The sequence below is a fragment of the Podarcis erhardii genome (assembly GCF_964252035.2).
Source record: "Podarcis erhardii genome assembly, chromosome: 1".
NCBI classification, from domain to species: Eukaryota; Metazoa; Chordata; class Lepidosauria; order Squamata; family Lacertidae; genus Podarcis; species Podarcis erhardii.
The window spans coordinates 44,135,140-44,162,519 of NC_138497.1; the positions used below are offsets into that span (position 1 = coordinate 44,135,140).

Consider the following 27,380-nt stretch of genomic DNA (forward strand, 5'->3'; position numbering starts at 1 on the left):
TTCTACTTAATCAACCGTTCCCTCAAAGTAGGAATCACATTATTCCTGCAGTGTGTAACAGCTAGAACCCTAGAACCCAGTCAGCAAAATCCACACCATGTGGATTCATAATCCAGCAAAATTATCAAGCCATATGGAAGGAGACACATATCAATCACAATTTGGCACATATAAATTTTCAATAATAGTTAATTGGAAGACTATCCCACAAAATATGCATAAAGTTAGCTTTATTATATCAGCCATCACCAGCGCCTGTCATCGGTTTCCAGAGAGATGACTTAGTTGGCGAAGTGTCAAAGTGCATAATACTTCATAATGAGTTTCTCTGATATTGATACAAGATGAGTATGTCAAACCCTGTGAAAGCATTTTATTCCACACTTGTGATTGAATAGGATAAAACCATTTGAAAAGAGCTTAATCAGGTATAGTAGCCAAAGGGGCCTGTCTTGGCATGTGTAATATTGTATATTCTAACACACAAGACTCATTTGTTATGACTTCTGGTCCATTTTGAGACCTCACCAACCAATTTAAAAATTATCACTATAAATAAGTGTCAATAATATAGATCAACTGCTGTCCTTATAAAACAGTATGTCCTTTATAAAACCAGTCAGATGAGACTGAATATGAATATAGTCTGAAATAATCTTGTTTAATCTCTTTGCACAGACAGCTGCTAAATTTTGTAATCTTGGTTTAAAAGTGGTATTCGATGATACGGTGAGGTCAGTGGTGGATTTTTACCTTTTTTGCATATTAATATAATCCATGCCTCATTCCTATGATAACAGTGAATGGGTTCAGAATAAATGGTTTGACATTTGCCACCTTAGCTTTTTCAAAGCATAAAACAAATCCACTTCAAACCATGGATCATGAAGCTCGTTTTTTTCAGTAAATCATAGTTAAGATGAACCACCTTTCAAGGTTTGTACATAATGCTAAACTATGGTTAACTGAAAAAATATTTTATTTTTATACATTTAACATAATTTATATACCACTAGTAGAACAAAAGACATCTAAGTGGTCTTCTGTTTTCCTTGAGCTTACGCCAAAGGAGTGGGGAGGCTTGACTGCACAAGAACAAGACTCATTCACTTAACATCAAACCATGGATGTGATAATGTGCATTCAGTTTGGGATGCACGCACCTTTTTGGGATGCTATATGCACAGGGTCATCCCCATGTTGCTCCTATTCCACACTATTTGTCAGCCTACAGTGCTTTCTGCTGGAACAGTTGTAAAGTGCTTCATACATGTGTATACACAGAGAGAGCACTTCCTCTGGTCATTTCTTACTGGAGCAGAGCTACTGACGTTGCCTGGCTGTGCCACTCCACTCGCCCTGTTTAACTTCTCTGTGAGTGAAATAGGAAACAGTACAGTAACTTACTTGCCTCTGTGTACCGATACATTTCTTTTGTATATCAGTATATCAACACACCTCTGTTCTGAAAGACAGGGCAAATATTTTAAAAACCAAATCTCTGGAAACATTTATTGTGAGGAAGGGAAAAGAGAAGTTTGTTGCACAGTACAGTGGTACCTCGGGTTACAGACGCTTCAGGTTACAGAAGCTTCAGGTTGCAGACTCTTCTATATATTTTTTTTTATAATAATTTTTTATTCATTTTCCAAACATTTTTATACAATCAACTCATATTAACTCTCACATTCATCAATTTTTGACTTCCCTCAGTTTCTCTGCCAATCTTTCGTTAAAATTTCTATTGTTAACACATTTCTGAACTTATTATTGCCTTTAACCGTTCCTCTTCCTTTCTCCTACTTTCTTTTTTACAATATTTCTTAATTTTTCACAGAGACTCTTCAAAACCAACAAGCGTTGTCTGTGCATCACATATGCTTTTCAGATAATCTGTAAATTTCCCCCAGTCCTTGATAAACTTTTGGTCTTTCTGATATCGAATCTTCCCAGTCAATTTATCCAATTCCGCATATTCAGTCAGTTTCATTCTCCATTCTTCCACAGTTGGAATTTCTTCCTGCTTCCATCTTTGCGCCAGAAGTATTCATGCAGCTGTTACAGCGTATTGGAAAAGTTTACAATCTTTTCTATTAATTTCATTACCTACCAATCCTAGTAAGAAGGCTTCTGGTTTTCTAACAAATGTATATCTCAACATCTTTTTCAATTCCTTATATATTGTTTCCCAGAAGCCTTTCACCTTTTTGCATTCCCACCACATATGATAGAAATTTCCTTCTTTTTCTTTACATTTCCAACACTTGTTACATGTTTTATACATTTTAGCTAATTTAACTGGCGTTATGTACCATCTATATACCATTTTCATTACATTTTCCTTCAACGTGGTACACGCCGTAAATTTTAACCTTTCATTCCATAATTTCGTCCAGTCATCATATTGTATATTATAACCAAAGTCTCTGGCCCAATGTATCATTACTGATTTCACCTCTTCATCTTTTGTATGCCATTCCAACAACATTCTGTACATTTTAGACAAATTTTTATACTCATTATTCAATACCTCTATTTGAAATTTTGATTCTTTTCCTTCATAACCACACATTTTACAGTCTTTTTTAAACAGTTCACTAATCTGGTAGTAGTGCAACCAATCATAAACAAATTCTTTCACCTCTTCATAAGTCTTCATTTTCCATCCCCCCCCCTCTTACTATCAATTCTCCATAAGTTATCCACCTTCCCCTCATGTTTATCTTTTTCACACTCATCACTTCCAGTGGTGAAAGCCAATGGGGGAGTCTTGGTTCCAACAAATTTTTATACCTCTCCCACACCTCTATCAATGATCTTCGGAAGATGTGGTTTTCAAAGCCTTTATGAATTTTTTTCTTTTCATACCACAGATATGCATGCCACCCGAATCTATTATCAAATCCTTCTAAATCTAACAACTCTCCATTCACTAATTTAATCCATTCCTTTAACCAACAGAGGCATGAGGCTTCATAATATAGTTTCAAGTCTGGCAGGGCGAAGCCACCTCTTTCTCTCGCATCTGTTAATAACTTAAACTGAATCCTTGGCTTGGTGAAAGCCAAGGTTGCAGACTCTTCTAACCCAGAAATAGTACCTCGGGTTAAGAACTTTGCTTCAGGATGAGAACAGAAATTATGCTCCGGCGGCGCGGCGGCAGCAGGAGGCCCCATTAGCTAAAGTGATACCTCAGGTTAAGAAGAGTTTCAGGTTAAGAACAGACCTCCAGAACAATTTTTTTTTTTAAATTTTTTTATTGAGATTCGTTTGAGACACACATACAAAGACAATATACCCAAAAAAAAAGAGAAAAAAGAAAAAGAATAAAGCAAATACATTTTTTAAAAAATAAATATTTATTAAAGTTTTTAAATATAAATGCACAAATAATAAACAATCTTACTTCTATCACAGACATAATTTCATCACTTCTTTGGACTCCCTCGCGTCTCCCGCTCCCATTTACATCGTTAAAAGTTTTTTCCAAACAAATTATCAACTTGTTTACAATCTCATGTCCACTCATTCAAATATAATCTAGCACTTCTTCCAAAAAATTTTATATTTTCTTTAGTCTCACTTATCATCAAATTTCAAATCTAATTTAGTGGTGGCCAATTTTTTATAATCTAGCATCCTTCTTAACATTCAACCAAATTACAATGTTTTTGTAGATACTTCTTGAATTTCTCCCAGTCTTCCTCCATCTTCTCTTCTCCCAGGTCACGGATTCTGCCAGTCATCTCGGCCAGTTGCATATAGTCCATCAGTTGCATCTGCCACTCTTCCAGTGTGGGTAGATCTTGAGTTTTCCAGTTTTTTGCGATGAGTATCCTTGCTGCCGTTGTTGCATACATAAAGAATGTTCGGTCCTTCTTTAACACCTTCTGGCCGACAATACCCAGAAGGAAGGCCTCTGGTTTCTTAGTGAAGGTATACTTAAATACCTTTTTCAGCTCATTATATATCATTTCCCAGAAGACCTTCACCTTAGGGCATGTCCACCAGAGGTGAAAGAATGTTCCTTCATTTTCTTTACATTTCCAACATTTATTATCAGACGAATGGTATATTTTGGCAAGTTTAACTGGGAAAGCAAATACATTTGTATAGAAAAGCACAGGTACAACTGGTCACTAAATATCTTAACAGAAAAAATTGTAGGAAAAAAAAAAAACAAGCACAAAAAACCGCGAAACAGAAAAAGACTAATACATTACACATAAAACATCTGACTTCCATCCCTGCTGATTTCGGATTTCTACTTTTAATAGTTAAGTTTTAACAGCTGGTGTTAATAAATGGTTTATACATCGAAAGTTTTATAGCTGACCTGCTATAGTTGGTAAGTTTCCTAAATTACCTTCAATATAGACCATAAATTTATTCCAATCGTCCTTTAACTTTGCATTTTTTTGGTTTTTGATTCTTTGGGTCATTTTTGCCAATTCAATAAAATCATATAATTTTGTTTGCCACTCCTTCACCGTTGGTATGTTTATATTTTTCCAATTTTAAGCGACTAATATTCTGGCTGCTGCAGTTGAAGTCTGGCAGGGCGAAGCCACCTCTTTCTCTCACATCTGTTAATAACTTAAACTGAATCCTTGGCTTGGTGAAAGCCAAGGTTGCAGACTCTTCTAACCCAGAAATAGTACCTCGGGTTAAGAACTTTGCTTCAGGATGAGAACAGAAATTATGCTCCGGCGGCGCGGCGGCAGCAGGAGGCCCCATTAGCTAAAGTGATACCTCAGGTTAAGAAGAGTTTCAGGTTAAGAACAGACCTCCAGAACAAATTAAGTTCTTAACCCGAGGTACCACTGTAGTGTGAAAAACATTACCACCTGTGTGTATGAGCAAACAGGGTAGTTGTTGCTACTGCTTTAGATGACACTATCAAGCAAAGGTGTGTACAGTTGCAAACTTCTTTGTACAAAAGTACAAACTGCTATGTACAAAAGCACTCTGGGGGGAAAATGATGTGTGTGCATTTCAAAGGCTGCATGTGTACGTGGCCCTTTAAAGTCCAGAGCTTTATCAGACCAAAAGGACCATCTAGTCCAGCATCCTGTTTCTCACAGTGACTAACTAGATAGCTAGATAGGTAGCCCACAAGCAGGATAGGAGAACAACAGTCCTCTCCTGCTGTTGTTCCCCAGTGACTGACATTCAGAGGCATTTTCCTTGGGTCATTTGCAGTTAGAGAATCAGTTCAAGGATCAGCTGTCCAGTGCACATACTCATGGCAAAATAAATAGTCGAACCATAGTTGCATGTACATTTTGTCTGGGTGTTATGATTGTTATCTCAGTCGCAATTGTATTAATGAGTCATTGTTTTGGCTGTGCTCTTGGACTTTCAAATAGGCATAAACAGGATAAACGAAGATACAAAATTCCATTCCATTCATTTTATTTGTCTGCCGTTTTTACACACACACACACAAAAATCATCCTCAAAGCAGCTTACGACAAACAGGGATGCATTTCAAACAAACACTACAAAAAAAGCAAAACAAAATGAATATAATAACAAACCCACATCCAAGACTATAAATATAACAAGATTAAACAACATGCAGCATGCAATAGCCCAAAGAACGAGGGAGCTTCACAGTTTCACCTTAGCCCTAGAAACACCCTTCCCATTATGTTGCTCACAATCCCTTCCCAGCAGCAGCAGCAGCAGCAGCTTATAAGGCTTCCGAGGGGGAGGGGTGGGGTAGCTGGAAACACTCATCCCATGATGTCTGCCATCTGTGGAAGTTAGACAAATTGAAAATGTGAACATGGGCCTTATTTTGTGTTATGATGCTTCTGCAACTGACCGAGAGAGGAAATGAGGCAATAAACTGAAGGGCATCAAAACACTACTCAACCCATTATTCCTATCTTTTGGCTCTGTGACTTCACCAGAGAGTCATGTACTCTATTTTTCGCTCTATAAGCCACACCCGACCATAAGATGCACCTAGTTTTAGAGGAGGAGAACAAGAAAAAAATATTCTCTCCCTCTCTGCGCAGCACCCCTTCAGCGAAGCGGCAGGAGAAAGGGAGCCCCTTTCCATTTCTCCTCCTGCTTCGCTGAAGGGGCGCTGCGCAGAGAGGTGCTGTGCAGAGAGGGATAGCCGGCCGAAGCCTCCGGAGCACAGCTGGAGCGCTCCTGCTGCGCTCCGGAGGCTTCGTGTTGCTTTCGCTGAAGCCATGGAGTCTGCATTCGCTCCATAAGACGCACACACATTTCCCCTTACTTTTTAGGAGGGAGAAAGTGCATCTTATAGAGTGAAAAATACGGTACTTATTTTACGTCTGTTTTCAAAGATTTAAGGACTGTTAAGTTTTTTTTTTTTTAAAGACAGCTGAGATTCTCAGAATAATAACTTACGTACTCAACATGTGTTGCAATAGCAGACCACAGAGTATACACAGCTTTGGGCATAAAGGGTGGCATGAATTAGAATACTAATCCTGTAAACCAGTCAATAAGTACCCAGCAAAATTAGATGTTGTCTTGTTTCTGTGGTGATAAATTTGACATTTTGGGGGAGAAGGAGCACTCATCCAGATGATTCTTCATTAGCCTTGGTCTTACTGTCCTCTTTATGCCTGTAGAGACATTAGAGAGTGTGGTTGTGCCTTAATTGTCAACAGCTTTATTATTTCATCTGTTTTCATTTGTCATAAACCATTTTAAAAAACAGCACCCACATTTCATAACTGTGAATGAAAAGTACCCATTATTTCAGCTCAGAAGCAAGTTACATAATCCGACGGTGTAGAATGTAATTTTCTTAAATTACTCAAAGTTGGCGAAAAGGCTTCTAATGGGTTTTTAAGTGGTGGTTTTAAAAGTCTGGTTTTTCTTATTGGATTGACATTTGAACTAGAAGGGTGGTTCCTAACTGCTCTAATAAAGAAAGAATTGACGTATCCCTAGACATTGCGATTCTCTTTTTATTGTACACATAATATCGTATGTTGTTCTCTTCATACTGAATCTTCTTTTTTTTATTCCCCATGTACTTTCAAGCTATTACTAGCTGCTGAACGGCTACTTCACAAAACACATTTTCCTTACATGGAATAAAGTGGCCCTGAGATTCTAGTAATACTGGTTCTAGGTCTTTTTTGTGGTCTCTTCCTGACAGAACAAGAACCACCAGCTTATTCCATGCAACACAACATTGTGTGGAAAACAAACTTCTAAGCCAGAGATGGGAAACCTGTCACCTTCCAGATCAACACTATCTCCAGCTCCCCTCAACTCAGCTCAGCATAGGGGATAGATTTCCTCAATCCTTAAATATGCCCGAAAGCATTTTGATCTATCCCACAATGAAGTGAGGTGAATGAAAAAGAATAGTGTTTAGCTCTCATTATGATCAGTTTTGAAAATGCCATGATGCAAATTGATAGGGGATTAAAAGAACTAAATTTTTTTGGGAAATGTTCAAAACAAAATTGTTTTCAGTTCAAATATGCAGAGAGTTTATTACATTAAGAATTGTATGGGAAATGTCTGACATCTCTGAAAGGTTGGTGCAAATGAAACACAAAAGCCTTCACCTATCTTTGCAAATTAACTGTGATCATCCAGCTTTTGGTGACCTCATGGTGCCTTTTCATCCTTTTTATTCTACATGGATGGTATTTACCGTCAGCCGGGCACATGTAATGCTGAATGCTAGCTTTGGTTGTATGATAGTTTCAGTTACATAGACTCCATGTGTCTATTCCACTGAACAGACTAGTCTGAGGCTTAGGTCTACCTCTCTGCCACCGACAGCCATTCACCTCCAAAATAGTAGTGAAGATGGTTATGGAAAGCCATTAATACAAGATGTTAAACCGAAAGGGTTTTTGTTTTTGTTCCGCTGTCCTTATGTGGGCCTAAATGCTGAATTAGTTGTCCACCCCTTTGCTGGGGTTTCGTTATAACAGTTGTTCAGTTAGAGCCTACCCATATTCACTTGTACAGCAAAGCAGAGTATGCTGCTTCTCAAGTGTGTGTGTGTGTGTGTGTGTGTGTGTGTGTGTGTGTTGGTGTTGTCAGAAATACTTCAAAGAGCAAGGCTCACTTGAGGCAGCTGCCAGACAGGTTTAACTGGGAGGAACTGGTATGGTTTTGCTAAGTAACTCGTATAAAGGTTGAATTAGATACATCCCAGGTCTTCTGGATGAGTATAATGCAGTTAGACCTGTCTGTAAATGTGTGTCAGATGGGTTTATTTGCATCACAGTCTCTCCATATTTGAGGACAAGTTCTGTGTTTTGGTTCTGAGAAATGGTGTTAGTCCTGTCCAGTAGCGGAAGTCTCTTCTGCATTCAAGTTTGTTGTAGATCACTGCAGGAAAAGAACTAGTTTGAGGAGTGCTACTTGTCTCACTTGGTGCTGTATGTGCGTGTCCTGAGAATTGGTCATCGGAAATACGGTAATTGACTTGCCAGATCATTTCAAGCAGCTCTGTTCACCAGTGGCCATTCAGATGCTTCTGGATAGGTGATAGTGTTTCCTATTATTTGTGTATCCTCACCCCAGCCTTTGGTACTCAGGAAATATATTGCCACCAAACATGAATGTTCATTTTAGCTTCATCTATAGACATGTTCGGCAGGACGCGGGTGGCGCTGCGGGTTAAACCACAGACCCTAGAACTTGCCAATCAGAAGGTTTGCAGTTCAAATCCTCGTGACGGGGTGAGCTCCCGTTGCACGGTCCCTGCTCTTGCCAACCTAGCAGTTCGAAAGCACGTCAAAGTGCAAGTAGATAAATAGGTACCACTCCAGCGGGAAGGTAAATGGTGTTTCCGTGTGCTGCTCTGGTTCGCCAGAAGCGGCTTAGTCATGCTGGCCTCATGACCCAGAAGCTGTACGCCAGCTCCCTCGGCCAGTAAAGCGAGATGAGCAGCGCAACCCCAGAGTCAGGCACGACTTGACCCTAACGGTCAGGGGTCCCTTTACCTTTATAGACATGTTCTGCATGAATTAGCCTGGCCAGGACTGCAGTTATGTCTGGGTTTGCCCTCCACTCCCTCCTCTCCTCTCCCAATTAGCTTCCATCTCCAGGACTTGGTGAAATGAGGGAGTAAAGAATAATAATAATCAGGGGCCACCCCTGTGACATCAACAGGGGCTGTCCCTAGGTCTTAGATTTGGGCCTGAAATCTCAGGGCTTGGAATGTTTCTGACCTGGCATCCCTAATAACCAACTACTAGTGGGTGAATTCCATTATGCGAGTGGACTTCTCCACATACAGTGGGACTTCCCTTCCTCACCTCTGCAGCTCCTCCCCCTGCAAATCTGCTTTGCTCCAGGGCATCCCCCGCTTTTTTTCTGTGTGGAGGGCTGCAGTGGGGAAGAGAAGAAGGTGAAGTTCCATTGCATGGATAGAATTCCATTTTGCTTGTGCATGGACAGCATTGATACAACACACTGTACTGTAAACAATGCAGACAAATACTTCCTCTGATGGAAGTTGTGGGGCAACTTGCAGTGCTGCCATGGCCTAACTTTCAATTCCTTTGTAAATGCTTTTTCCACCTGCTTTTGTGCTGGCCCCGGGGGGAAGGTACCGTGATCGTAGTCAGAGTTCACAAGATGAGAGGCGAGGTCCGAAACTGGGAGCCGGGCGGGAACAGGAACGCTGGAAGGTCAGAAGCAGGAGGCCGGGCAGGGAACAGGAACGCTGGAAGGTCAGGAGCAGGAGGCCGGGCAGGGAACAGGAACACTGGAAGATCTGAAGCCAACAACGATGTTGCTCCTGCAACCTGGGACTGGGCTGACTGACCTTTATCTTCTTCTAAGGCCAGGGGCGGTCCCGGTCCCCAGGAGCCCCGCCTCCTCTGGCCTTAAGGCGAGCACTCCTCCTGGGAGCAACCAGTTCCCTTCGCCTCTCTGCCCTAAGCCTCTGTAGTTCAGGAGAGGCCGAAGGGTTACTGGGCCCTGGAGGAGGCTCACCTGTAGCCACTGAGTCCTCAAGCACCTCTGGGGCCAGAAGGGTTTCACCTGGTGCCTGCTCCTGAGGATCTGACACAGGTGCAGGCTCCTCAGAATCTAGGCCTTGCCCCAGTTCAGCCGGCCCTGGAGGCGGGGACTCCTGTGCAGGCTGGGATTCCTCTGGTTCAGCCTCTGAATCGGAATCCCAGGCCATCACAGCTTTAGTGAAAAAAGTGGTATTGCAGTCTTGTCTCCCATTCATTTTTGTGAGGTTCAGGGAGGTGTTTTTGGGCTCAAATGCAAGTGCATTTTCTTGAAAAGTAGACAGCTGAGCTGTCAATGGATTATGATTTGCCTGCCATTTATGATTTCACTAGGGGCATTTTCTTCATAAGTTACAATAAAATCTGTGGGCATTAAACATTTAGTGTGTATCTTTTCTTCTAACCCATAAAGTAAGTGGCTTCTTGCAGTGTGTTTCCATTGTGAAAAAAGGGACTGCCTTTGTACAGTTCAGAAATAGGTACTGTATATCTAATTTAACATGTGAAGCAGCTCCTACTGATTTCTCTTTTGAAATTATTTTATGCAGCCTGCTTCCTTTCAGTTCGTGTTTGCAAAGCCCTCAAAGCTTGTTTGATGAAGAAGTCCTGCATAAATGAATGTATTGTTTCTGTTTATTTTATGATGACAATTAGATACTGAATTGACATGACTTCATGGTCCGTAGAATAGAGGGAACACGTACCAAGGGCTTTGAGCAATAGGTTATTGACTTTGCACTTCAATTGTACCAGCCTGAGGACTGAAAGAAAGAGCAACTTCTTCCAAAGCCCTTTGATTGCACACCAAAACCCAAGCAGATTTGATAGCAAAGTCGCTACTTCTGTGATTGGGAAGAGAGAACTGAGGTGGGGCTTGGTGGAAGAATGATGTAGGAACTCAGAATGGTATTAAGTCTTACAATTTGAGGATTTGAAATGGTGAATGCCAGAGTCCCTTTCCCTGCAAGATCAAGTGTGTAGTTTGGGGGTACTTCTGAACCCACTACTGTTGCTTTAAGCTCGGGTGGCTTCAGTGATATGAAGCGCCTTCCATCAGCTTTGGATCTCTGGATAGGGATATCCTACCATCTGTTGTCTATAATCAGGTATCCTGTAGCTTAGATTACTCCAATGTGAAATTGCCTGAAGAATGATGAGGGCTCTGCTGACTCCAGTTCTTCATGCACCTTGTGCCTCTCCTCCCACAGTATATGGTAAGTTTGGAAGGAGGTGGTGACAGTCACAGAGGACTAGACTTCCTGAATTCTCTTGGCGGCAGGGTGGGACAGAGGGGAATCATGAGCTTTCTACCAAAGCTCTCCAAGAAGGCTTGGAATGATGGAGACAGTTTAGGATTAAGCTGGGTGGAACTTGGCCGTCACTAGTAAGAACAGACTCTTTGTACGGTGGGCCTGTTCTGTTTGTTGTTAATAATGCTGGCTATTTAGAGGCCTGAGGTTTCTGAGAAACCACTTGTCTGTTTGTATGCTAACATGACATTTAAAGATCACTAGACACTGTTTGCTTTTGGAACGTAAGTAATTATTATATTTTTTTGGTATTGTGGCAGCACTTAGGTGCCAGGGCTCTATTGTCACGGGCTCTGTAGAAACAGACATATTAAAAAGTCCTGTTCCTGATTACACAGAAGCTGAATTTAAGAGGGGAAGCAGCTGGTGGGGAGGATGACTGGAGAAAGTTGGAAGAAGGAAACCACTACCTAATCACTGATAACTACTTAGTCCATAGCTGAGAAGCGTATGTAGCATGACCAAAGAAGAATAGAGTGAACCTGTACCATTGCTGGTTGTAGTTTGAGCACTAGAATTGCATGAGTTGTTTTAGGCACTGCATCACACTTCTGACTTATGTTGAAATCAGTTTAGCCCCCTGAATTCCCCCTCCCCATTTACTGCTATCAGGCCTGGAGGTCACTCATCCTGTATGTGTGCACTTGCTTTTGTCCTGCCTAAATACAGAACTTCGCATTTATATCTGTTGAAAGCAAGTTTGTTAGTTTTGGCCTGATTCTCTGTCCTGCCAAATGCTATTGAATCCTGTTTAGCTACCCAACCCAATTCAGAGTGATCTGATGAGCACCCACTCTTTCATTCAAGCCATTTATAAAGCTAACAATCCCAGGGCAGAACTCTGTGGCCTGCCCACTTGTCATGACTCTCCAGATTGAAGAGGAGCTATTGATGCACATTCTCCATGAATGGTGCATCGGCCACCTACAAAATCCACCTAACTGTAACATGGCATACGTTCCAGTGTATATTGTCAACATCCTAAATTTGCACACATGCATGTGTACCAGTCTCTTGCATTTCACAGATCCTCCTCTTTTTCCTCAGTTTGGGTGCTGTGCATGTGCCCTTGTTGTTTCAGCCCTCTGCCTGCACATCTATTTGTGATGTGCACATTTTTGTAGCTGCCATCACTCTTCTCCTTGCCGCAAGTGCCTCTCAGTGAAGATGTACATCTGTAATATTACATATAATCTTTTACTTTGATGCAGGTTGGTTATCTGTCCCTGTGCTGTCAGTAGGAAGCTGATTACAGAAAATGAGGCTTGCAGATGGAGTAAAGAAAAAGAGAACGAAGATTATAGGAGGAAAACTAAAAATATGTTTCAGTTTTACATTAACATAACCATTATGGCTATTTATCCTAAAGGAATTCTGAGATTCAAATCTGCCAAAAAAGATGATACTATTACAATATGGAGCAAAGTTCTCTTGCTTTTGAAAGCACCTTGGTTTTTTCCAATTTAGAGTGATGGTCTGAGACTTCCCCTCTGCTCCTCTCTCTGTGTACTTGTAAATAGATTTCTTGCCCCCATTGTAGAGCTATGCTCTTCCCGGTTTTCTAGGCATAATGACCAGGCCTTCCAAAATTTGTGGTTGCCACTAATTTGAGGAAAGGGCAGGGTTTCATTCCTGAACTCTCTCTACTGTTCTCATAGTCCCTCTGAAGCCCACTGCAAGCATCTCAGGCTTGGACAAGGATGGAAGATGCTATCTGAAATAATGCTCAGCTTCAGACGCATGGAGAAAGCATGTCCATCTCTCAACAGCTTAAAAGCTGAGTTCACCGTTGGTTATCAGGCTTCTCTGTTAAACCAGTGCAATTCTGAGAAGCAAATATGACCACATAGTTCCTGCACAGAAGGCTTTAAAAAAAGATACTAGAAAAGGCAGGGCAGAAGAGTTCAGTAATTCACAAGGTGTATGGATGGAGTCAGAGAAAGGCAGTGATGGCAGTAATGGAGGGGAGCAGGTAAGGTGAGGATGGTTCAGGATCGGCCTAGCTAAGAAGTGGGTTTTGAGGAGGGACCTGAACGGAGGATAGCCTAGTGGCTTGATTACTAGCGTTTAGGGAAGTATAAAGAATTAATTGGATAGCATGAAAATAGGCATGGAAGAGGCAGGCAAATAAATGCTCATGGTGTCTTTCATTCTCATTTCTTCCTAGGTGTGACTGAATTTAGAAATTTATTACTTTTCCTTGTAATAAGTAGGGTTTTTTTGGCCTTAAGTCATTTGGCTGTATAATATGAAACTTGCCTGCTGCCCTCCAGGTGTATCTGGAATTGATCTTACTTGCTGCCTTTTGTTCTACCCATAAGATTACAGTTGTAATCCTGTGAATTTATTTATTTTTATTTGCGTTTAATTGCACTAAAGCATCCAAAGTAGTTCAGTGAAGCTAAATGGCAAGATTCAGGAGAGAAACAAGGGATTTTATTTTATTCTTTAAACATAGGTAAAGGTAAAGGAACCCCTGACCGTTAGGTCCAGTTGCGGACAACTCTGGGGTTGTGGTGCTCGCTTTATTGGCTGAGGGAGCCGGCGTACAGCTTCCAGGTCATGTGGCCAGCATGACTAAGCTGCTTCTGGTGAATCAGAGCAGCGCACGGAAACGCCGTTTACCTTCCCGCTGGAGCAGTACCTATTTATCTACTTGCACATTGTGCTTTCGAACTGCTAGGTTGGCAGGAGCAGGGACCGAGCAACGGGAGCTCACCCCGTTATGGGGATTCGAACCACCAACCTTCTGATCGGAAAATGGGGGAATTTGCTACTCCGAGATAGAGTGATGGCTACAACTAGGAAGGCCTTCAAAGGGTATTAGACAAATTCATGGAGGGATAAGGCTTTTGGGGCAAATAGTTGTTATGGCCTATCTCCAGGGCAGTGTGCCTCTGAATACCATTTACTAGGGAGCAACTGTGAAAAAGAGTTGCTTTCCTCATGTTCCACTCGTGGGCTTTCCAGAGGCATCTGGTTTGCTTCTGTGGGAAAGAGGGTGCTAGACTAGATAGGTTTTTGTTAGATGGTGTTGAGGTAAACTTTCAAGCAGGGATAAATTTATGACCAGCAGTAGATTAGATAAGCGAAACCTAGGATGAAAAAAGGGTGGAAGGACAACAGAGATGTAGCTAATACAGAAAAGATCTAGGAAGTCAGGGAAGGGTTGGTTGGGAAGTTCTCTAAGACTGTTGACAAGTTGGAAAATGCAAGCAAAATTGTATCGGAAAATGTATAAATAACAAATTTTAAAAAGATAGACTTTTGGTTTCGTCCAGGTAGGCTCTTCTTGTGTTTGAATGAAGAACTGACCCAATCAATGGGGCAGGAGATCTGGATTTAAAAGCTGGCGGGCTGTTTGGGTCAGGGAACCTGAATCCTCTTCACTCTCAAGGCTGGCTTCCCTGAAACCCTTCTCTCTCCAAATGCTTTCCTCTCAACCAACATTGCCTATGGCAGGTATGGCCAAACTTGGCTGTCCAGCTGTTTTGGAAGTACAGCTCCCTTCATTCCTTAGCTAACAGGACCAGTGGTCAGGGATGATGGTAATTGTAGTCCCCAAACAGCTGGAGGGCCAAGTTTGGCCATGCTTTGCCTGCTATGGTGTCAGTAACTGGAGAGAGTTATGCACTTTTTGCCTGTGTAGGAGATTGAATAGAATAATAGTTTAGCCCTAATTGATTGATCTACTCTGCTGTTAATTATTTTATTGACGTTTTTAAATGCTCTTTTTTTATGACGAATTTACTTGTAGACCGCCAAGGGATATATTTTATGAAGTGTGATACAGAAAATAGCTTGTCATATATAATATATTTGACAATAAGCTGGTCATTACAAAAGCTGTTGAAGTCTTTGGAACTTTCACGTGCAGAAGGAATCAGACGTTGTAAATGACTGTAAGCTTAGGGACATGGTACTGTGAAACAATTGAGACGTGTATCGACACATCCTAAGCCTTAGGAGTAGGATAAACTATTAATTCTCGTAAGAAAAAGCAATTTGCTTCTTGTAGACAGCTGACATCGTTAGAATGGACACAACTTAATGCTATGGAAATTAATTCCCTTAAATGTACAGAGTGCTTGATCCAATGTTATTTTTTCTGCACCCCCTACATAATAGAGAATGCCAGAATATTATTTTTACCAGCTGGATAAATACTACTAAACTACACAACATATAGGAAGAAAGGCAAACCACATTTCTATGAAAGAACCCCACCTCCTTCAATTAACTAAAGAGAAGTATATAATTTACACTGACTCATTCTATGCTTTTAGGCAAGCCACATAATAAAATGAAGCCCATAATAATAGTGTTTATTAGTTAGTTCAGAAGGATGTTGTCAGGTTTAATTAATTAAGGAGCTTTGTGATGTTTGGACAAAAAGTGCCTTACTGTGGATACGAAGGCTAAGGATGGATATGAGCCAAGGTACAGAGTCCAGACACACTCAGATTTTTCAACAGTTTGTGCTTCAGGTTCAGATTTGTGGCAGATTTATTTCTGCCAGACTTATTGTAACATGACCATCAAAGCCAATTGGGGAGTTTGTTTATTTTTTATTAAATTTCAATATTGCCCTTCATCTGAAGATCACAGGGCAGTTCAGATCTGCCTCTCTCCATATCTACAGTATAAACCCCTATTTCACGGGTGTCAAACACAAGGCCCGCGGGCCGAATCCGGCCCGCCAGACCTTGTCATGTGGCCCGTGTAGCCAGCAATTCCTGGTGTCCGTAAGGGCCGCCCCCCTCCCCCGCAAGCCCTTTTATCAATGACAAAGGCAGGAACACTCCTTCCGCGCCTGTCCGGCTCTGCAAAAGGCAACCCTTTCACGCGCTTGATTTGCAACCCAACCCAGCCGCGCGGTGCCCTTTCAGGTTTCTCCCTCTCCGCCTCACCAAGCCCCGGCCTCCGCTGTCAAGGCCTGTCTGGGTTGCAGTACCCATTGTGGCGCTTGCTTCTGGGAAACGCGGACTGCTTCCCGGCTCTCCGCCCTCGCTTTGCCCGCTTGGACGGAGCAAAGCACACAACACCGGCTGCGCCATTGCGGGGTCCGCGCGTGTAGGGGCCGCCGCTGCGCACGAGGCTAGGGATCCTTCTCTCTCTCTCCCTCCCTCGGTTCACCTTTGGCTCTGATCGGAGAGGCCTGATCCCGGGCCATCGCTCGCTCTTCCCTCTTGCACGGGTGACTCGCCCCCCCGCCTCCTCCTCCTCCTCCTCTCCTCCCAGAAAGGCAGGCTGGATGCGGGAGGGTCACTGCACCTTTAAAGTCCTGCACATTTTCTGCAGTGTGTACAAACACCGAGGTCTAGCCACAAAGTTAGCAAGCCTAGGCCCTTGTTAAGGTGGGCTGGAGGAGGGTTGGCTCGGAAAGCCGTGCGGGTCGCTCTGTGCACGCCCCCCTCCAAGCAACCCACGCGCGACGAGTGCTGGCTGAGCAAGGTCGCTGCTGCAAAAAAATAAATAGAGCACGAAAGCAAAACCTGCGCGCCAGGGGAAGCTAGGCCGGAGGAAGCCGAGCAGCGGCGGCGGACACATAGTCCTACAGATACAACTGGCCCTTTGAGGGTGACCAAACTGCTGATGCGGCCCCCGATGAATTTGAGTTTGACACCCCTGCCCTATTTCATGTAGCAGCTCTATTGGAAGTCCTAATTGTTTCATTCATTTTCGTAGGAGCCCTAATGAGAGGAACCACTTTTATTTTTGCAGAGGGAGAACAGATTTTTTTTTTACTGAGGGAGTTTTACATTGACTTGTACAAAGCTGTACAGTCATGATATACCTGAGCTGGGATTTCATCTCAGTTGGAGAATTGTTAGTCACTAGCTTATGGTGCCTCTCTTAACATGCTAAATATTATATAGTTCATTGCCCCAGTAAAGCTTCCAGTTCCCCTGTGGTGTGTTCATCAAGTGTGGCATGAGGCAAATTGGATGCTCTTTCATAGGACTTTTGAATGTTTCTCCAGGAAAGATCTGGCTGGTTGTCTCAAACAAATGCAGAGTTTAATTGACTGCTGCTTCCATGACCCACAGGCCCTGTGCATTCTCAGTTCTCTTTAACAATGACTGCCTTCTCAACTCTTATCCCTGCAATGGCTTCCTGGAGCCCCTATCCTTAGTGGGGATTTTACCCTGCCCCACTTTCCTCATCCCCACCCTTTCCTTAACACAGGGGTGCGGAACCTGTTGTTGTTGTTGCTTACAACCCAGGGACTGTATTCTCTCCAAGGCCTACATGCCAGTGGTGGGTGGGGCCAGAGACAAAAGTGGGTGGAGCAATAGATTTGAATTTTACCTAGTTTCCACATTCCCTTCTTTCCCCCTCCATGCAGGCAAGCAAGAGGCATTGTCAGAGTTCAAGGATACTTTCCAGCTAGGCAGAAACACTCAGGGAAGGGCTCTTGAGGCTCATGCCTCAGGGAAAGTCCTGAGGCCTAGACAGGTTTCCCACCCCGACTTACCGTAATAATTACCACTTAACTCATTGTTTGTTCCCTCCCTTGTCTTCTTTGTGCATAAATCCCTTATGTGAAGCCCAGTGCTGACCTTGCCACCTTCTCTTTCATCTGAGCTCCTTGTTAGCTTCCATACCTTTCTGGACCTTTCTCTACTTTATTTCTTGGATCTATCCTCCTTTGCCTCCCCAGTAGCAGCAGCACTAGTAGCAGTATTCACCATTTTGTATAACACTCTTGAGAGTTCAAAGTGCTTCTCATGCATTATCTTGTTCTAATCCTTATAACATGCCTGTAAGGTAGGTAAATATTAATACACTCTTATTGTAGATAGGAGGCTGAGGCTGAGAGAATATAGTGGCTTGTCTGAGACATACCTGAAGGCAACATTTGTTCAGTGGTACCTTGGGTTACATACGCTTCAGGTTACAGACGCTTCAGGTTACAGATGCTTCAGGTTACAGACTCCGCTAACCCAGAAATAGTACATCAGGTTAAGAACTTTGATTCAGGATGAGAACAGAAATCGTGCGGTGGCAGCAGCAGGAGGCCCCATTAGCTAAAGTGGTACCTCAGGTTAAGAACAGTTTCAGGTTAAGAACGGACCTCCAGAACGAATTAAGTTCTTAACCCGAGGTACCACTGTAATGCTTAATGCACTGACAAGCCCTCAGTGTCTTAGCTACGATCAGTAAACTTTTCCCTTCTTGTCTCAAGTATTATAATGGTACCTCGGGTTACAAACACCTCTGATTACAAACACTTTGCGTTACAGACTCCGCTAACCCAGAAGTAGTACCTCGGGTCAAGAACTTTACCTCAGGATGAGAACAGAAATCACTGCGTGGCAGCAGCAGGAGGCCCCCTTAGCTAAAGTGGTACCTCAGGTTAAGAACGGTTTCAGGTTAAGAACGGAGCTCCGGAACAAATTAAGTTCTTAACCCGAGGTACCACTGTAATGCTTAATGCACTGACAAGCCCTCAGTGTCTTAGCTACGATCAGTAAACTTTTCCCTTCTTGTCCCAAGGCCCTCTGGAGAGTTTTATAGGCTGACCTTAAATTTCTCTCATGTAAGCTGCCCTTTCCCTCTCTGCAGCCAAAACACTCATAATAAAAATTCCATGACATAACACTACTCACCCAGCAGTTTTTATCCTATTACAATGGAAGGGCAGCATTTTATTTTTTATTTCGTATATGATGGTGGTTAGCTTATAAATTCTGCATGTACTTTTGCTTGCATTACATGGTCTTAGAAAGATTCCTCAGCTCAGCTTGAAGCTATGACTTCAGTCTGAATGTAGACTCTTGCATACCTTCTAAAAAACCCAAACCTAACTCCCACTCAGGAATTGAAGCAAAGGGAAAATTACACCCTTTACAGGCATATAGTGCAAAATGAGAAAGTGCCTCTTGCAGCTAAGTAGAAATGAAAGTTTGTGTCTAGTAAAATGACCAGCTTTTTGAATAATATGTTAATTCCATGCATAGTTTTATGGGCTAGCTCTTTCTATGGCATTTGGCAACAGTCCTGGAAAAGGCGCAGTCTCGGCAAGCCCCAGGAGGATCTGTATGAAGATTTGAGCTTATTGAGTTCAGCGATTCTTTCCTAACCCATTCCATCGCAGATCTTTAAACATGAGCCAGTTCTACAACAAAGAAGTGCAAAACAACAATCCTCCTGGCGTGATCTATTTCTCTGAACACAGTGACTAAGGCAGCAATCCTGTACACTACAGGTGGGCAATCTGCAGCCCTGGGTCTAATTGTCACAAGCCGCCTGCAGGCAGGCAGGTCAGATTTTCTGCAACAGCAACCTGTCCATTCCCTTGTAGCCTGCTGGGTAGCAAGGAAAAATGGATAACAGAAAGAGAGACCCAAAAGGGGATAACCTCACTCATTTTGGGCTCTGGCCTTGGCCCCTACAAGGCCATCATGTGGATTACTACCCTCAAGGGAATGCAGCCCTCAACAGTAAAAATTCACCCGTCCCTGCTGTACATGCTTACCTGGGAGTAATTCTCTCGGCACACAATAAGCACTGCATTGTATTGAGAGTCATTGCTTGCTCCTGTTTCAGCTTACTGGCTGCGCTCGGACATAACAACAAACCATTTGGTTGCTACCAGAGGATGCCATGATGAATCTCAGGCTTGCAAACGCCTCCTCCCTCCACCCTTATGTATGAGATAAGGAAATACGAACATTTGGTTGATGGTTTGTGACAAACTGTCTGTTTCATCTGAATGTTGGAAACTGGTTTGTACAAACCATAGTCACCCAAATAGGATACTGGTTAACTAAATATGGTTCATACAAAGAGAACCATGTTTGGACAAAGTGGTAAATTGCACTGTGCTACCACAAATGGAAGCTTCTGTTTTCTTCCCCTTGCATACAAAGGAGGAAACAGCACAAACCATTTGCCACTGCTTATTCTCCGAACAGCAAACCATATCTTGTATGTTTGAAGTAAAACAAAAAAAGTATGTAATTCCTAATAAGGTGACTATGTAACTTGAGTAATTAGAAATACCTGCATTCATAAATGACGTAATTGTCTGTGTTTCAGGAAAAAACATGGCAGTTGTTCTTGTGGATGCTCATACTCCAGTGAAACTTGTCCCCAAAAATAAAGGAGGGGGAAGATAACTTTTGCTTTTCTGGGAACCAACTGGCAACAGTTTTTATACCAAACCTGAAGTGGAGCATCTTAGATGAGGTGATAAAAGCGGTGGATCTGCAACTTTGGCTGATGATCGAACTTGGCCTAAACCCTTGCTCTTGCATTTGTGTACTTGTGATTGCTTGGAAAGGACACCATTTGTGTGAGGAAACAGGTTGTCAGCATGCAAATTAGCTGTTTTGCTTGCAGAAGTCCTTGGTTTCCCCCCTCCCCCTCCTGGATGTTGCTTGGGGTGAATAGCTTTGCTTCATTTTGTATTCACAGTGAGGCATTGCTTCCTGGTCTAGCACAACCTTGACTGTCTTTCCAAGTCGCACACTAATGTTGGAAGGCAATACTTTTTGCTGTTACAATGGTCCGATTCTGTTCAGGAGAGAGCTTGTCCTATTTGGGGAAGCCAGGAAACCACCCATCTTTCTGCTTTATACAAATCAGCTGCTACGGGTGAATTATGCTGCATCTGTAATTAATAGGGCCAATATTGTTACTTGTCTGGAGAAATCCCAGACTGGCTTCTCTACACTAGCTTAGCAGAAGGTCAGAACTAGTATACAGTTGACGTGGAGTTCCCTGGCTACATCTGACCATTTTCTCATAGCACAAAAGGTGTTGTGTACCCACATTAGTCTATTTTCCACCTGGTTCCTGAGCAGAGGAGTTGTTGTTTTGTTTTTGTTTTTGTTACGGTATAATTACTTGGAGAACTGGTTGCTGATTGAAGAAACTTTCTTTTGCATGGACTGAATGGAAGCAAAGAGAAGGCTCCTTGCAATATGACCCAAATGTCACTGCACTATAAAATCTAATTTGCCTACCCTGCTTGGATATGTAAACTGCAGTCAGCATTTGCAAAGCACTTGTTACACCTGATCATTGGAAGTATTAGTCTGTTTTATCCTTTTAAAAACTCTTTAATCTGTGATGAGGGTCATTATTTATCCGTTGCTTCCCTGAAGTCCTGGAGCATCTCAGTGACTTTGGTGTTATTTGCAGGCTTAGATATTGTAGGGAGGACAAAGGATTATCAGATGCAAGAGTTGGCGCGAGTAAAGGCAATTGCTTCCAAACTCAAATAAGTCTTGAATTTTTAAATTTGGCACCAGATCTAGCATTGACATAATGTTTACATAGGTTACAAAAAAAAAAATAAAAAAAAAAAATAGACACCATAATTGATTTGAAAACTGCAGGTGAACACATATAGCATGTTCCACATTGCATTTAACAGTGAAATGAACAACAAATGCATAGACTGAATTATAGGAAATTGTTTGGAGAACAACTAGTTTAAAAGAGCGGGGGGGGGGTGCGCGTGAACTCAGTGTCACACTGAATTCCTCTCTGTTGTGCTGTACAGAGGATGGTGACATGCAGCTATGCAATATACTAGCCAACCTTTTTCATTTCATAAAATGTATACCGTATATCACTTGATTATGAGGAAAAACCCTCAAAGTGGTTTTGGAGTGTACATGTGTTTTGTTTATACAAGTTTTTGATTTCCCCAGGTTTCAAATTCTCATAAAAATTAAAATGCAGACTTGCTTTTTGACATGGAAGGTTAGAGGGCTCACCACTCGGGAAGCTAAGCAAGAACTTCATTGTCTTATCTGAAACAAGGACAGAATACCAACAGGAAACGTCTGAGTATGCCCAGATACAATTAAATCCCGGGCCAGCTAGTGATTAAACTATAAAATGATGCTATCAACACCCTTTTCATACTGTGATCTTCCATTTTTCAAAACATCCATTCTAATACCATTCTAATTCCATTCTGCTTACTGTTAGTGTACTAATAAAAACAAAGCCATACTTTGTTTGGCTTTTGAGTTTGCTTTATATTTGAATCACCAGGGCCAAACGTATAGTATAGCTACTTATATATTGCTATCAAGCATTGCTTTGTTTTCTCAAAGAGTTACAATAGCATTTTCCCATAATCCGTTAAGACTGCAAAAGTCGCAGTGCACTAGCAGCATATTATAATGAAACCCACAGAGTCAAAGAGCCTGTGGAGCAACCCAACAGCTTCATCCTATGGATCTGTGCAAGCTGTGGCTTGCTCTCTTGAAACTAAGGTGCAAACTTGTGTGTGGGATGTGGAGCAGTGCCTGCTTTCCTTTAGGAAATTGGCTGTTACAAAAATACCCCTGAAGGGCCTGAACAATGGCACTACATTAGGAGAAAGTATGCCACACATGACCTTAATCTTGCATTCTGGCAGCTGGATCAGAGTAAAAACAAATTAATTTCTTTCACATAATCACTGCATGTTTTTACCTCTACCGTTTGCAGAGTGAGTGAAGAGTAGGTCTGGAAAATAATGTAGTTATCAGTGCAGTTTAGCATTTGCTATGGTGCAAGAAAAATAATGTTATTTCATATCATAGATGAGTTTTGAGCCCAATGAGGTAAGATAATATGCTAGCTGGCCTAAGATACATTGAAAGGATACTATAATGGGGGTTTGTAGAGAATGGGTTTTTTTTGAAGGCTAGACATTCATTTTAAGCATACACATTAGACTTAGACACAGGTTTAGATAAAGAGTTTATGCTGCTCTGTTTCTGAATACCAAATGCTGATGACCATAAGCAGGTGGCCTGGTTTGCCCTGCATGGTCTTCCTGGGCCTTCTAGGGCAGAGGTGAGACACAATTTCAATTTCATCTCAGGAAAGCAGCTTCAGATCTATTGTGACTGAGTGTCTGTGTATACTGCTGGACTGGCTGAAGTTGCTATTTAGTTTTGAATATTGTGACAGATACCATAAATATTCCTGGATTAGTGAATTTTGTGAATTTTGGTTCTGGTTTTTAATGCCCTCATCTCCTGTTGAAACCAGAGTGAAGGATATGGTTTCTCTTGGTCTGATGAAGTTTAGATCATAAGCCCTTTTTGGGCAGAGACCTGTGTTCTTGCTTATGTTGCTCTTTAAGGTTCCATGCACACCAAATATGCCGTATAAATCCTTGGCATCCTTATCATACATTTGTTTTGCCAGTCTCTGCTTGGAGGGAACACGCATTTCATGGCTCCCAGAGAGCTCTCTCTTTCTGTGCCTCCCATTAAGCTGACATTTGTACTCTCTGTGAAGGGAAAATATGTCTCAGGTCACCTCACCTTTCTAACTTATCTACTTCACCACCAGAAAGAAGCTCTGCATTGTTCCAGGGCATTTCCATGCAGCCATTCACTTTTAACATTGTTCCTCTAGGTCTGGGCCCTTTGAAACTCATCCTTTGCCAGGGATTGCTTGAGCTTCTTCAACTCCACTTTGTACTATAAACCAACAATTATGGCATGACTAAATCCTCTCCTTTGATTCTGTATTTGGGAACAACCCTGCAGGGAACAACCCTATCAAAGTGGTGGATTATTAAGCAAAGTAATTGCTGAAGGATGTGGCTTTTCCTGTAGGTAAACACCACTCCCTATTAGATAGCACACTGCATTACAGTATTGACTTTTGCATTCCTTTACCAGAGTCTGGCTCTTATTTTGTAAATACATGCATAGTACTTACTATATGAGTAACTATTCATAATCTTTCAGAGGCTTGTTGGGTATGAGAATGGAGGAGACTTAGGATGAGGGGTCAGGGGAGAGCTATTGAGCTGTGGCTCTCCAAAGGTTAGAAGAGCAAGTCAAAAACTCTCCTATTCCTGCCTACATGTTCTTATTCCTGCCTACATGTTCTTTCTTATACCGAACTATAGGTCTTGATATATTTTAACACCATGTTTCAAGTGAGAATCGCCCAACACTTTACAGGCATCAGTGAATCAAAACATTTGATCCACTCTGTGAAGTTGGCAGCATTATCTGTATGTTTTTATGTTGTGGTAGCTTTGGTACTGAATTGGTATATGACTTGTCCAAGCATTGGCAGTTCATAGAATCATAGAATTGTGGAGTTGGAAAGGGACCACGAGGGTCATCTAGTCTAACCCCCTGCAATGCAGGAGTCTTTTGCCCAATGTGGGGCTCATACACATGACTCTGAGATTAGGATGCTTTACCGACTGAGACTGTAGTGGTACCTTGGGTTACAAACACCTCAGGTTACAAACACTTTGGGTTACAGACTCCGCTAACCTGGAAGTAGTACCTTGGGTGAATAACTTTGCCCCAGGATCAGAACAGAAATTGTGTGGCGCTAGCGGGAGGCCTGATTAGCTAAAGTGGTACCTCAGGTTAAGAATTGTTTCAGGTTAAGAACAGACTTTCTGAACGAATTAAGTTCGTAACCTGAGGTACCACTGTATAAGAGTGTATCCCCCACAGCCAGAACCTTCATGTTACTTTTTTATGCATGTATGTATGTATGTATGTATGTATAGAAAACCACTCACAGAACATCCAACTACTTGCAAAGCCCACAACCAGGGTCCCTACAGTACAGTTAAAAAGCTATCTTGCATACAGTTCTTACTCACCAATTTCTATTTTGTATGCCTGCCCCCTATAATACTGTCATGCATTATGTGGTGTAATGAAATACAACTTCCTTTCTAGAACTAGCCACTGACAGGCTTGGAAAGGCATTGTTTTTTTTTTAAAAAAATATATTTTATTAAGGATTTTCTTGTTTTACAGAAGTGTAGTGCCTCGTTTTTTTTTTTCCCCTTCTTCTTCTTCCATGTAACGTTTTTACAAATCCGTTTCATTTGTTGAGGCATTAGGGGGAGAAGAAAACAGAAAGAAAAAAGAAAGGGGGGTGGGGAGAGGGAGGATGGATGGGGATGGGGTCGGGTGGCGGTGTTTCTATTATGTTTAATGTATGTAGAGTTTGGTGTCAGCGTTGCTTGTGTTGTTCACTTGTGTTCCTTTGGTGGTGAGAGAGGTTGGGGTTGGCTTAGGGTGTGATTGTTTGCTTGTGATTGGCTGTGGTGATCTTTGTTTTCGTGTGTGAGTGAGGTGGGTGGGTGTTTTGGATCAGGTTAGCCATATTGATTTGTATGCTGTTGGTGGATTATTGTCGTTGTCCTGTTGGGCTGTGTATGTGATAAAGGGGAGCCATACCGGGGTGAAGGCGTCTTCTTCTGTTTGTCCCCGTGTCAGTTTCAGTTTATTAGTTAATTTTTCTAGTAGGGCTGTTTCCCATACTATTTGGTACCATTGGTCCATGCTTACTCCTGACAGGTCTCTCCAGTGTCTGGTTATGATGTTTCTGGTTGCTGAGAGCAGGTGGGTTATAAGTTCTTTGTGGTGTAAATGGGCATTGTTGTCTTGGAAGATGTTTAGTAGGGCCAATTCTGGGGTGATGTCTATTACTTGCTTAGTTATTTTACATATTTCTTGTATGGCTGTTGTCCAGAATAGTTGAATTTTGGGACACTCCCACCACATGTGGAGGTATGTGCCTGAGGAGGTGCACCCTCTCCAGCATTTTGGTGAGGTTCCTGGGTGTATTAGCGCTAGTTTCCTTGGTGTTAGGTACCACCTGTAGGTGAGTTTCAGTGTGAGTTCTTTTCTTTTTGTTGATATGGATTTAAAGGGGGGTTTAGACCACATTCTGGTCCATTGAGTGGGGTTAATCTCATAGCCTATGTCATTCTCCCATTGTTTTTTGATTGTGTCTAGGGGATTTGCGGGATTTTGGAGTAGTATTTTGTATATTGCGGATACCGTCCCTTTACCGTTTCCCTTTGTTGTTAGGAGGAGGTTTTCGAAGGTTGTCAGGGGCCTAGTTGCTGCTGATTTTACTGTTGGGTTGTTTAAGAAGGCATGTAGTTGGTGTTGTGTTAACCAGGTCATTTGGGTGTCTTCTAGTTTGTCTTGTATTTCTTGTGTTGACAAGGGTTTGTTATTTTTATAAAAGTCTATTAGGCGATATAAGCCTTTGGTTCGCCAGGTTTTTGTCTGGAGGTTTTGTGCTGCATGGTAGAATAATGGGTGGTACGCCAGGGGGATTAGTGGGGATGGGGTTGGGGATAGTTTGCCTATTTGTGTTTTCCATGCTTTGAGCATGGTCTGTGTGTACCTGTTAAGTGTTGTGGGAATTTTCTTTAGTTTGTTTGGGAGGAGTGGGTATGTTGTGGTGCAGGTGTTTTCAATTGTGTCCCTCTCTAGGTGTACCCATTGTTTTGTCTCATCTTCTAGTATATATGGGATTATATGGCGTATTTGGTTGGCATTGTAATATGCTTCTATGTTGGGGATTCCCCATCCTCCTTCTGAGGTGGGGAGGTGCAGGTATTTGGGGCTTATTCTTGGTTTTTTATGTGAGAAGATGAAAGAAAGGCATTGTTAAGGATACCTTTGTCCTTGTGATTTGTGGGGATGTATACTTGGGTTAGTTGCAGTGGTGAGTAAGCTGTGACATTTATCTCCACATTATTGGGAGTTTGATTTGGTTTGTTTACTCAAGCACATATTGATTCATTGTAATGTGTACAGCAGAGTTGGCTTTCTGGGTGGGTTAATGTTGGAGATGCATAAAGTAGGACCTCTGTCTGACACGTCTACCATCAGTTAACATAATAAGGGTGACTCCCTAGTCAGGTAACCATTACCCTAGGAAAAAGACTTCATTTATTGTTTGTGCATGCCTGCATAGCATGCATTTTGTGTAGTGTGGTAATCCTATGATTAACAACTAATGACGTATGGACCAGACCTAGCCTGCAGATGACGGTTTCACTTGCTAACCAGGAACCTCCCTTGCTGCTTCATAGTTGGCCCTGCAGCTACAATGAAGACTGCTCATTGTATGTGGGCATATGGCATAATAATGCAAAGCGTTCTTACTGTTAACCAGAGAGAAAAGACACCTGCCTAGATGAAGAATAAAGTGGCCGCTTCTGCCATGCAAAGTCTGTTAGATCTTGTTTGACAAACCACAGCAAAGCTAATGCCTGTCTGAAGGAGCTCCATAATTACTAGTTTTATATATCATTATTATTTATTTAAAAGTTCAATGG

At 42.1% G+C, this 27,380-nt stretch overlaps 1 protein-coding gene across 1 annotated transcript in view; it reads left to right on the top strand.

The window, feature by feature from the left end:
• ITPKA (inositol-trisphosphate 3-kinase A) overlaps positions 1-27,380 on the top strand; it is a 62,270-nt gene that overhangs the window by 8,300 nt on the left and 26,590 nt on the right. The window lies entirely within an intron of this gene.